The following is a 13523-nucleotide window of genomic DNA, read 5'->3' as shown; positions in this document are numbered from 1 at the left end:
CAGAAGAATCGAAATGTTGTAAGAGAACACTGCAACTTGGCAGGCTGTAGTCCTACTAGTCATACTTAAACACATGGTCCACAGGAAGAATCACAGACAACTGGTTAATCAGCCAGTCTATGCCCCATATCTTGGGGCACTTTAGCAATGCCAACCGATACCATTCAGAAATGTATTAACAGATCAAAAATAATAATGGTTCTGAAACAATGGGATCTCTTTGACCACAAGTAGGACCAATATCAAAACCGAACCCTTGTTGAAAGAAGTATACTTAAATTTCAGGAACCCATCATTACTGACTTTTGTATCCCTGGAATTTAGCATGCTTTTAACACCTAATGTGTGATCAATAAATGTTTTCCAACACCAGCCCCACTATCTGCGAGACAACCCTAAGAACACAATTTTGGCTCGAGAGCTCCAAAGTAACACATACGCCAAATTATACTTCAAACTGTGCCCTCCCCATCTAGTTGTAACCATAGAAATGGAAATGCTTACATATTATGGACTGTAAAAACAAGCATTAGTCTCCCCCAAGACTAATGTAAACAACTTCCACTTCACCTGTAAGTTCTCCCAATCTCATTTTTGATAATGAAAAATGCGGGCAATTAAAGAAAAACAAGAAAAGAAAGGACACAATTTCCCACATGTATTTAATTATATGGCATATAATTTTGGACCAGCAGACATGAGATTAGATGACTTTAGGAAGTGAATGCTGGGTTTATTCTACAATATAGCTTGTCATTCTCTTACACTTTAAATTTACAAGGTAATAATACATCAGTCAAATCATTCTAATATTTTAAAATCCATGTGCCATGATATGATTGATTTCCTAAGATAAATTTAGTATTTTAATATAAGTATATCCAGGATATGTCAAAAAAGCTGACATATACAAAGTGTAAATACATACACAATATTCAATTACTTTCAAAGAGAGATATAAAAAAGGCAACCTGATGGTATAAAAATTTATAGTTCTATTTCTGTTCCTGAAAAACTATTTGAGAGAGAACACTTTTCTTTAGAAATAAATGTGCTAAATAGTTTGTTAAATGTTTTTAGTGTACATATCTTTGTATAGCTTCATCACAGTACATAAGCAGAAGCAAAGGAACATATATATATATATCTTAGATTCCTTAAAACCTATTTTTTTAGAGAGTACCAATCTTTACATTATTTTCAGATTTCCTATTATCTTAAGTTAATAATAAACTTATCTTATTATATGACATGTAGTGACAAAATTTTGTGGAATGTCTTTGACTACCCCAGCAGAAAAGCAGGCTAATCTTTCCTGTATTTATGCAAAATTTGATTTATTCTGATTCCATCAAGCAATTTTCCCAAGTGAAAACTAAGATGTTAGGATATATACTCTTACTTCTTTGACACTATATTTTAAATAATTGAAATACATGATTGTGAGTGAAATCCAGAGAATTATTTCAAATTTGTTGCTATGTCCTTAAAAGGATACTGTTACTTTTATATAAAGCAAACAGGTCACTCTTTAGGAAATATCCCTTATTAAAATTTCTCTTTAGCGGAAAAGTTGTTTGAAGACTATGTCAATGTTTTAAATTCTGCTTGTAATTCTTCTCTCCATATTCATAAATAATATGAATTATATGATTTCCATAGTGAAAGGAAAATTGGTTGATAAGTGAAACACAGACATACACAAAAAACCCACAGTAGAAGGTAGCAATTTCCTAAAATGTCTACCATAGTTAAGGGGAATGAAAAGCTACCATATTTTAAACTTAGATAACACAATAGAAGATCAACACAGGCTCCTGCTCCCACAATTGGGTGAGAATAAGCCTTCCTAAGTAGGAACTAAGACAATTACTTAGAAAATTGAAAGCAGCAATGCCTATGTCTTACATATAACACCCAGTCTTATAGCAGGTTCTTTAAGGGAATGAGATATAAACCTTGACAACTTCTACCTAAATTCTTAGTGAATTTTAGTTTTAAGATAAGAACTTAAAAGTAATTAATTTTGAATGATAGCAACTGAGATGTGGGAAATATGCATTTACAAGGCATAAAATATTTTAGTGCCTAAACTTTGATTCTTAACTTGGGGTCTATATTTCAGTGTAAGTAGTTTTCTTTGTACCTCCACTTAATTTATTTTATTTTACTTTAGGCATTTTAAAACACTCTTCTAAAGAATGGCCATAAGTTTTCCAAGACCGCCGAAGGGCAAGCCATATAAAATGTTAGGAACCATGCATCTCTAGATTTAAATCTTTCTTAAGGTAAATAATTTTGCTGTCTTTTAAAAAGTGATATCATTTCTAGTAACTTGCTATCTTTCATGGTTCTATTTTTTAATAAATAGTTTATAATTTGTAACATATGTGTAAAATAGTTCAGATTTTTGCATGTATCATTTACCTGGATAAATACCAATTACCGCTCTGCATTATTTAGGGGCTCCTATTCCAAGTGGCAAGCGTTTGCAGAGGACCTGTTTAATAGCCCTTCCACAAACAGAGCTAATTCATCTTGACTGATAATACCGTAACAGGAGCCAGTATTGTAACAACTCAGTTTTATTATTTTTTTTATTTTTTATAACTCAGCTTTAAAAGCCTATAATAGCACAGATAGACATTGAGCTGAGGATTTCTAAGGGAAAAATAATTTTATAATCATCTTGTAAAGTTGTCCATTTTGAGTTATTTTTCCCTTCACTATAGTTGCTCTTAAGACTTTTTAAATTTCCAAGTATCTGGCACAGCTTTCTACTTATTTCATTTACTTTTCCTATTCTCAATTTACTTTTCCTATTCTCAATTACAGCACAATGTAACAGGGAAGAATAAGGCAGTGGGCCTTCTTTTCTATAACCACTTACATTCGACCATCACAATGATTCAACTCCATAAAAACAAAAGCTCAATGTAGAGCATCTCTGTAGGTATGACAAAAGAATACTAAAAATACTCAAAAAAAAAAAAAAAGAGAGAGAGAGAGAGAAAGAAAGAAAAGAAAAAACAACACCAGCACAACACAAAATTTCAAAGTAATTTGCAGATATTAGTGAAAATTATCCTAGAACTTATAGTCTATGATAAATTAGACAGGCTCATTTCACACTTAGATTGTAAAGATGCCATAAATAAATGTAAAAGGTTTTCTTAAAAAATAAACTTGTAAAAAGTGAAGCTATTCTTTTTTTCCTTTTCATAAAGAAATTATTTCTCTAATGCTGAAATCTTATATTAAAAAAATTTTCAATGTATCTCTAAAGGACAACAAGTACATCTCTCATTTGGGGTAAGAAATGTCTTCCTTGTATCCATATTGTGTAATACAGTAAGCTGATTAACAGCAGAAGCATTACACTTTTGATAAAATATATTGAATGTCTAGAGATTTTCTGAGAATTAACTGCATAACTGAAGAAGTAAATACAGGATAAAATTTTAAAAATAGACGTTTTAGGGTAATTAACAAAAAATATATATTTATATAATATAACAAATCATTTAAATTCTATGACTCAACTCTATAATTTTCATGCTCATCATAAATTATAATGTACAAGTTAACTTCTTAAAAACTCTAGTTTATATTATTTTAGTATTGCTTCCAAGGTAAAGAGAATTGCAAGACACACAATACTCACCATGAAAATCATGGTAAATAAAGAAAGAGATACTGTGTACAGATAGGAACACTTTTATTATCCTGGTGGAAGATAGATTAATTTATCCTTAGGCATGATAGCAACTCTTTACAGAACATTTCTGCTCATTTAAATGTAAATTCTGTATGTTAGTTAAAAGTAAGTGAGTTTATTCAAAAATAATAGCAGTATCTAGTGTTAGCCAAGTTAACAACCTAAGATGTGAAAACAGCAATAATACATATAGTGAGGTGAGAAAGTAAGACACTTCTAATGTAGGAAAACATATTACTGTTACTGATAAGCCTAGTTTATCATCAAAAAGAGAAGTAAACTGTTCTCATATCTAGAGATGCATTTTTCTTAGAAATAGGAGATAGCAAGAAGAAAAGATTATATATCTCAATTTCCTGAAGAAAATTAGGGACAAATGCAATACTGAAAAATAAAGATATATTGTATTATTAAATATACACACACAGAAACATAAAATCTGTAAATGTCTTGAGGATATTTTGAGTATTCTATTAAATATTTATAAGATTCACTGTTATTTTTTACTTCAAAAAATAACAGAAACAAAACCACAAATAAGCAGGGTTATTTACTCAGCAGCAATTAACATGCAGCAAATTAATACATCTTTAAAATATATTTTTTAAAAATCCTGAGATATATAATTACCATCAATAATCTATAAAATTCTTACTTTACTAAATAGATAATTTTCATTGTCAGTGGATGTTCAAGTTTAATAACATTTTGTCAATTGTAAAAAATTATTGTTATTCCACTACGGTAGGGGATCCCTATGCTTTCCCTTCCCAGGTCCTCAAATTTTCCATAAAATAACAAACATTTTAAAGACGTATGTCTAAAAGACCAAATTATACATGGTTACTGTAATATATGTGTAAATGTGATGAGGCTTGGTCCTCACACTAGAATGCTGTGTTCAACAGTTTCACTGATCAACTCTGAACAATTCACTAATCTTCCTTCATTTTGTTGGGTTTACATGGAGAATGGAATGGGCACAGTGTGATGAGCTCATACACACTGCTACCAGCTGCCCTTAGCTGCCACTTCAGGTCACTCCCAATCACACGGTCAGAGGTGGTGGTCAGAGGATTAATTCCCCCAACACACACACACACACACACACACACACACACACACGTCTAACACAGCAAGAGGTATGCACATTTTCAGACATAAATACTGCCTTACTCACAACTGATGACATGATGAAAATAGTCAATAAAAAATGACTAGATCTCAGATCTGTACCTCTGAAACAAATAATGCAATATATGTTAAAAAAAAAAAAAAAGAAGATAGCAGGAGGGGAAGAATGAAGGGGGGGAAATCGGAGGGGGAGACAAACCATGAGAGATGATGGACTCTGAAAAACAAACTGAGGGTTCTAGAGGGGAAGGGGTGGGAGGATGGGTTAGCCTGGTGATGGGTATTAAAGAGGGCATGTTCTGCATGGAGCACTGGGTGTTATGCACAAACAACGAATCATGGAACACTACATCTAAAACTAATGATGTAATGTATGGTGATTAACATAACAATAAAAAATTTTTTAAAAAATGACTAGAAACACCAAAAAGCAAGAAAAATAGGGCCCACTGTCAAGAGACAAACTCAGAGATGACAGAGATGTTGTAATGAATAGACAGGGAATTTCAAATAAGATAATTGATATATTAAAGTCTACATTAGAGAAGATGGACAACATGCATGGAAAGATGGATGGATTACTTTCAGCAGATAGATGGAAACCATCAAAAAGGGTCAAGTGGGAGACATGCGGTAGAAAAGGGACACAATGTGCTCTGGGGTCCTGGGCTGGAGTGGATCATGGGGGTGATGGAGGAGACTCTGGAGCAGCCCTTGGAGGACACAGTGAAGAATCTGTCCATCATTTGAATCCTGGGCACAGGTTCATAAGGACTTAATCTGGGCTGCTGTGGGATCCTGTCAGATGAGCATGCTGGGTGCTATCTGTTCTAGCCCAGCAAGCAGCCAGGCTAGCCTCTGACCCCACTGATACTCCTGCAAGACGCCTAGAATCAGATAACGGGAACATTATTCTCCAGAAATGTGGTGTCACAGTGGCCGTGCAAAACAAGGCTTCTTGATGTCTTATATCAAATTCTCCAGCAGCCAGTCATCTAGGGACTTAATCCTACCTATGTTAATTATCTTACAAAGCTATTGAAGTTCCAGAAGTTAGGCCATTCGTTTCAAGTGCATTAGGTGCTTTTCTATTCATTTTAGATTAAGCTTTTTTACACTCTATGGACTGCCTTATCAAAAATATTAGTAAGGAAGGGTCACATTTTGAAGCAGCAGGTCCAGGTCATTTTGTATACAGAATTTTGTTATGTTCAATAAATCAAGTTGGAGGGGGAAAGAAGTCAAATGGAAATGCTAGAAATACAGAAAGTAAAATATGGCAAAATGTTAGTTAGAAAATTTTCCTGGACTCAGTTTATAGGGGTCTTAAATGCCTAGTTAAGAAGTTTAGATAGGGTTTAATTTTCTTTTTTTAATTTTATTATGTTATGTTAATCACCATACATTACAAAATTAGTTTTTGATGTAGTGTTCCATGATTCATTGTTTGCGTATAACACCCAGTGCTCCATTCAGTATGTGCCCTCTTTAATACCCATCACCAGGCTCACCCATCCCCCCACCCTCTCCCCTCTAGAACCCTCAGTTTGTTTCTCAGAGTCCGTATTCTCTCATGGTTCGTCTTCGATAGGGTTTAATTTTCAATGAGAGTGACTAAAGCTTCTGAACAAAGGTAATCTTTAAATAATGAATTAAGAAGCTAAATTCAGCAGTAGTGTATGGAATGAATTAGAGTAGGAATAGGCTAACTTATACTAAGAGGGGTGAAAATAGAGACGAAAGTATGGATGACAAACATAAATCACAATGTACAAAATATGCAACATGCAGTATACACAATATACACAATATACAGAATTATATAAGCAGAATTTTAGGGTTAGAAGGAATCACAGAAGTCATATAATCCAATCTTTGTCATTTTAGAAATAAGCAAACTAAGGCTCACAGAAACTTGGGACACGTCACACAAGCAGATGTTTTCTTAGCTGGAACTAGAATCGAGCTTTCTCAATTCTAAAGCCTGTTAACTTCACTGAACTATAAATTCTCTGATAGCAGGGACTTTTTTTTTTTTTCTCTCAAACATGTTTGACATCACCATATGAATTAAATGTAGAAATAAACAAACTAAAGAAAAAACCTGAAATTCCCAGCCTCCAAAATGAAATGATGATCTATTAACAGAAATGAAAGGATTCTAGGGAAGAATGACAGTAACTTCAGGTTTGAACTTAAATTTGTGAGGGGTGGAAAAATATTCTGTACTGATGTCAATCAGATAGAGAAATCTGGCCTTCAAAGGACAGAGCTGTACTGGAGATACGTTTTGAGAAGTCACTGCATAGTGTTAATATTTCAGGATAGGTTGATTGATTCCTTATTTCAATACTATTTACTGCATTCATATTATGGGCCAGGAATTATACCAGCTATTGGAAATTTAGGTCAAAACCACAGAGATGATAGGATATGGCTCAACACACAGTCAAAAAGTTGAGGACATGAGAAATAGAAAAGAAGAGAAGGAGACAGAGAACAGTCAAAAGGTAGAATGAGAATCAGGATAGTAATGCATTAGAGAAACTAAAAAAAAACCAGTGATTAATAATGGCAGGTGCAAAGAGGCAACACAGATAAATATGTATAAAAGCCTTGGCAAATAATAACCATGGGGAAAATAATTTAAAATAAAGTGCTGGAGGCAGAGGTCAAACTGTAGAGGGCTGAAGCTTAGGAGCTGATGAAGGAGTGTTGGAAGCATACGTAAAAATATATACTCAAGAAACATGACTTATTTATAAGACAGAACGGAATCATTCTCAAAGCAGCTTGAAGGTGTGGCAGAATAAAAAGAAGGTGTTATTTAGACTTCATCCATAATTCAAGAAGAAACAAAATCATGAAAATAAGAGAGATTGAAATGCAAGAGAAACAAGAAATAATTAGCGAAGAAAAATTCGAAAGGCATTGAGAGGTTACAGTCAGAAACACAAATAGAAGATGAGTTGTGATGGAAAAGAAAATACTTGTAAGAGAGAAGATTGGTAACAAGGCAAAGAAGTTAAGACAAAAAGGAAGGTAGCTCAGGAAGTATGAGTTACTTGGATTTGATCACGTTTACTAAGGGCTCTCAGTACTACTTGCCAGATAAGGCATCTATTTATAAGCAAACAGGAAACTCCTCCCTCCTGTGACTCTGCTAACTTTGTCAGAATCCTTTCGCTAATCTTAATTAGATTAGTCTTAATCATGGCCCCAAATACCCTGAGATAAGACCAGTCACTGCCTCTCTTCAAACTCCATGGCATCCCTCAGCATTACTCTAGACACAGCTCAGACCCTTCCCAGAACCTTGCTCCGTTCTAGCACCAAAACAAGTCCCAGTTCTCGCACTAAAACAACTTATGATAAATTTAGGATATTTGACATAAATCACTTCTACTCAAGCATCTTATCCCTGTCATTCTTAGTTTTCAATTAAAGGGCAAGCTCAGTTGCCCCTGATGTCATCTCTCTGAATTCTTCATCTCCTGTACTTTCTTCTATATCATTTTAATCTCCCCTAATTCTCTTAGCTGTATTTTCAAAAATCCTTCTCCATCGTTAACAAACTTCCTTGTATCATCAAAATCCCTTTGCCTTCCTTCCTTACCCATCCTAGACTCCTATGATTGATCACCTGACCCACTCCCATATCAACACTCAGATTCCCCCTTTTTTTTAAAAAAGATTTTATTTATTTATTTGTCAGAGAGAGAGCGAGCACAAACAGGGGGAACGGCAGGCAGAGAGAGAAGCAGGCTTCCCGCTGAGCAGGGAGCCTGACACAGGACTCAACCCCAGGACCCTGGGATCATGACCTGAGCAGAAGGCAGATGCTTAACTGACTAAGCCACCCAGGCGTCCCCTCAGATTCCCTTCTAACCCAATCTTTCAAACATTCATCAGAACCCCAAAATTGGTTCAATGCCATAATTGGATTTCTCTACATCTAGGCAACTGGGTATAGTTTAAGCAAAAGTTATATTCATTCAGGTTGGCACAATGCAAATTCATGGCTTCCAACTTCTGCTGCGCTGCTATCACCAATAATCTTTTTACTTTTATTTCATCGGTTCCCATCACTTTTTAACTAATGACCATTTTAAACTTCATTTCCAATCAAACACCATGTTCAACCTTGGGCCTCCCCGCTCAATAATTTGTCTCAAAAACAATCACCATGATCTTGATGTACAGCAACAACAAATTGAGGCTATCAAACATAATTACCTTCAATTTAACAACTTTTTTTCTAAAAACTTATTTAGTTTCAACTCTCTCATCTATTTTCTTCCTGTCTCAAAAGGAAACAAGAGCTTCTTTCTGTTTACATACTCCATCTGTGTGTTTAGACCAATCTCCTGCCCTAAGACCTAACAGTCATCCTCTCTTTTCTGTATTTTCAATCTAACTTTTCCTAGAGGATCTGTTCCTCCAGCCTACAAACTCATGATGCATTTTGTATTCTAAAGAAAGAAATTACTTTGATATCACATACCCCTATCCAGTATTTCTCCTCCACACTCATAGTGCATCTATTTTTTTAGCTCCCAGGTATGCCTCAGGCCACTGCAATCTGCTTTTTTCAATCACCCCCTTCTGAAATCATGAAGAAGTCACCGATGAATCCTCACTTGCCAAATCTAATGGGCATTTTTCAGTTATTATTTTTCCTGTTGACATCATTTCTTCCTGCCTTAAACTCTATTTTGTTAGCTCTATTCTTCTCACTCTTCCTTCTCTAGGTCTCTTCCTTTATCTACCACTTAAATGTTAATGTTTCCCAGAGTGGAGAAAAAGTCCTTGGCCTTCATTTCATGGGTTGTTTCTCTGATTGATTTCACTTTCATTTTTGTAGCTACTTACTGTTATTAGTGAATTTACTCTCAAATTACTCTACATGCTCAAACTACTTTAAGTTTTAAAATTATTGATTTTACTCCCTGCTGGAGGTTTCCCCTTAACTCTCTCAGTAATTCCAGAACTGAACTTGTCTCTCACCTAAACTAATTTCTCTCTGAACATTCCTCCCCCCATTCACCTTTGTTAAGGTACCACATGCATCCAGTTACCCAAACTATAAGACTCATTATGTTTCTTGACTCTGCTCCCCATCAACATCCAAATGCTATTATTTACCATGTATTACTGATTTCAATTGATTAAATCTCCTGTCTTCTTTCTATCTCTCCATCCATTACCTTACTTAGTTCAGGCCCTCAAAGAGTTCTCTGCTGCCCAAGACCAAGGCAGCAAATATCTTTATGCATGCTTTTCTTTCACACACCCTTTTCTCTCAAATCAACCATCCACATAGTCTCTAGAGTAATTATTCTAGAATGAATAAATATATTAACCATCTCCTAATTAAAACTCTTTGAAGTACCTCTATCACTTACAGTCTTAGATCTAAATTCCTTAACAGAACATACAAGGTTATCCATAATTGGGACCATCTCTATCATCCCAGATTCATTTCTTGCTATTCCCTGCCTTGTGGATAATGCTCCAATAGCACTAAAACATGGTATTTATTACTTTAGTGAGTTTGCTCATACATTTCTTTAGAATTCCACTGACATCCTACCTTATGTCTATATAAATCTAAATAATTCCAATTCCTCTTTTAAGATATAGCCTAGTTGTCTTCTCCATGACCTCTTTACATGAAAGTCCACCATCATGCTGCCAAACAATGACTTAAGTAGAGATAAATACTAGGGGGAAAAAAGTAAGGTATGGGGATAAATTTTTTAAATATAAAAGATATTATTTATTAAAATAAAGGCTATATCTTAATAAAGGGATATTAATAAAAGGTAACATGATACCTATTCTAAATATGTTTGTTTAAATGTTGACTGTGTTTAAAAATACACAATGACTCAGATAGATTTGTACTGGTTAGCATAACCTGGTCAGAAGAAAAAGAGTTTCGATTCCTAATATTAGTTAATATTTGTCTCCTGAAATAATATAAAAAGTTTAGCAGCCATTATTTAAGCCGCTACTCATCTGTTCCAAAGAGATAGCTCTCAAAATTTTTCATTTTACAAGGCTGGGGTAGAGAGACTGGTGATTCTGATTCTTCACAGACTGGGGATGCCACGTTTAATTTACTACATTCGTTCCATTCAGAAAAATGCAGATTTCATATAGTGTAGTGTAGCTACACTATAGTTCACTTGGAGCTCTTAACACATATTTACCCCCAGAAAGGGAATTTCCAGACCATGACAGTAAATGTCACCTTGAAATCTGCGCTGGGAAATTGGACACTTAGAGAGTTGGTGCCACTTTCTTTTCTTTCTTATTCTTTCTTCTTTTTCCTCCCTCTCTCCTCTTTTCCCTCCCTCTTTCCATCCTTTCTTTCTTTCACAACTCTCAATAAAGAGGTCACTTTTCATTTAAGCATTCAGTTGAGTTGGGGAGAATTTGGAAAATTTAGTTCAGAACAATTCCGCAAAAGAAAGAGATTGGTCCAGATGTGAACTCTGTCAAATAGGTAAAAGAAGAACAATGTAGCAAGGGAATTGAGGATATTCCTAAGAATGGAATCAACCTCTGGATATGTAAGTAAGTAAAGTGGAGACTAATAGGGATAAGAAAAGGGGTCAAGAGTGTGGAGTTCTCTATTGAGATACAAGAGCTAGTGCGGTAAAAGTAACTCAGTGAGAAAATAAGAAAGAACCATGTGTAGTTCTGGTCCAAGAGTGAAGTATTTGAATTAAGACTTTAGAGGTGTAATAATTTCAAATAATGATAAGATTCAGATATGGCCATGGCAGTAACTGACTAAAGTAAAATTGGGAATAAAGTTCACTACGTCCAATTTGAGACAGCCAAGGAAGTGAGTGGCTGCTGCACAGATCATTCAGGTGAACGCTAACATCACGCTGGTTGATGGCAGGAATTATTAAAAGTTAGACTAAAGCCAGGTGCTAAAATCTTCAGTGAATAAAATGGAATAACCAAGAGGTCACCAGATGATCTCAACATGGAAGGGCTGTGCTCAGTTACATTACATACAAAGGTACAGGGGTTAAATTAAAGACAAGAAGCCTAGAGAATTATGGTAACAAACATAGGAGAATGGATACCTGATTATATCCTCAATAATCCTAGAATCTCATAGTGGATTGAGGTGAGGGCAGAAAGACTGAGTAACTCAAAAAAGTTAGCAGAGTGAAAACAAATGACCAAAGTCACTTTAAAAAAAGCAAAGAAAGGGGATGTTAAACTGAAAATCAGTATAGTGTTTACTACTTCTATGAAAGAGGCATATGGATTCAATAGGCAAAGATTCTACAGATAGATGCAATAAGTAAAACCATAAATTCTGGTTTTCAGTTTGGGTAGCAGATTCATGGATTTCATTTTATCATTATGCTTTGAAAGGTGCACATACTCTTTTTTGTGTATTAAACTGATAATGATGAAAGATAGTATTTTTAAAAGCAACTAAAGAATTTCATTCTTACAAAATCCACCCAAATTTGTCTAGGAGTAGGTGTACATTAGTCTCACATACTGGAATCGTCTAAGTGATGGCAAATCTTCAGTAAGAAGATTTTTTGCTACACTCTTCTCTGCCTGCAGGGCCTCGAAATGTCACAGGATGGCTCAAATCCCTACTTGATTACTTGTTTTCTAAAGCTGATTTTCTTAACTGTGTTTTACCTTAATATAAACATTAATGATACTGTGTTTCCTGACCACAAAATAAATCATGGCATAAAAGGCAATTCAGAAATATATCATGCAAAATAGGCCAGCTAGGCTAGGTTCAGAATTTGAATAAGTACATGAAATTGATAACCAACCTAGAGCTGATCAAGAACTGATTCTACACATGTTGGCTCATTGAAAAGATAAATAATATGAAGCAATTTACTTATTGATAACTAAGATAAGTAGAATATAAAAAAAACTAATGTGGTGCAAGATTTTAACTTGAATTTAAATGAAGATACCAGTGTAATTAGAATAAGCCTATAATCAGTAATGTCTCATTCATGTCACCCACTTTAAGAAAGGTCTTGTTCAATTATAGGGACAGTTATAGAACTACTTCCTTACATTTTTGTAAGGTAATTGTATAATCACTGCAAACCCAAATAGAATATAATATACAGCAAAAGTAAAAATAAAAAGACATAACAAAAAGGAATTATTTAGTATTAAAGCAAAATAACAGAAAAGAGACTGAGAAAATACAAAAGACAATAAAATACAGCAATAATCACTATCATATAATAAACTGGAAGGCGCTACATTTCAATTATATTTACTGAAAGACATCACAAAACTTCCATCGTTAGGAATCTATTGTTGATATTATCTCTTATGTTTCCTTCTACATTTATCTACATGAATTCAATCCTTAGGAATTTATTCATTAGTTTCAATTTTTTTTCTAACCCTTTTATGAATAACTTAATGAATTAAATTAATAGTACAAAAGTGGTCACACACAACCCAGATCACTTTGAAACAACTGAGTAGAGCACATAATTCTTAATCTATACTAGCTGAACCCACTACCACATTATCACTGCTACTCTCTTCTCTGCCTTCAGGGGCTTGAAATGTCACAGGCTCAAATCCCTAAAGCTACATAAAGCCTGGAGAAACTGTAAGCTTTTAGAGACCTTCTTTCCCTTCT

At 34.4% G+C, this 13523-nt stretch overlaps 1 protein-coding gene and 1 pseudogene across 42 annotated transcripts in view; one reads left to right on the top strand and one right to left on the bottom strand.

Moving 5' to 3' along the window:
* Positions 1–13523, bottom strand: part of RIMS2 (regulating synaptic membrane exocytosis 2) — a 577313-nt gene that overhangs the window by 200741 nt on the left and 363049 nt on the right. The window lies entirely within an intron of this gene.
* Positions 5543–5814, top strand: LOC145720957 (ragulator complex protein LAMTOR5 pseudogene; annotated as a pseudogene).

Source organism: Leptonychotes weddellii, chromosome 4 (assembly GCF_054177405.1).
Source record: "Leptonychotes weddellii isolate Sample4059 chromosome 4, ASM5417740v2, whole genome shotgun sequence".
Taxonomy (NCBI): Eukaryota; Metazoa; Chordata; class Mammalia; order Carnivora; family Phocidae; genus Leptonychotes; species Leptonychotes weddellii.
This window is presented reverse-complemented; position numbering and strand designations above follow the sequence as displayed.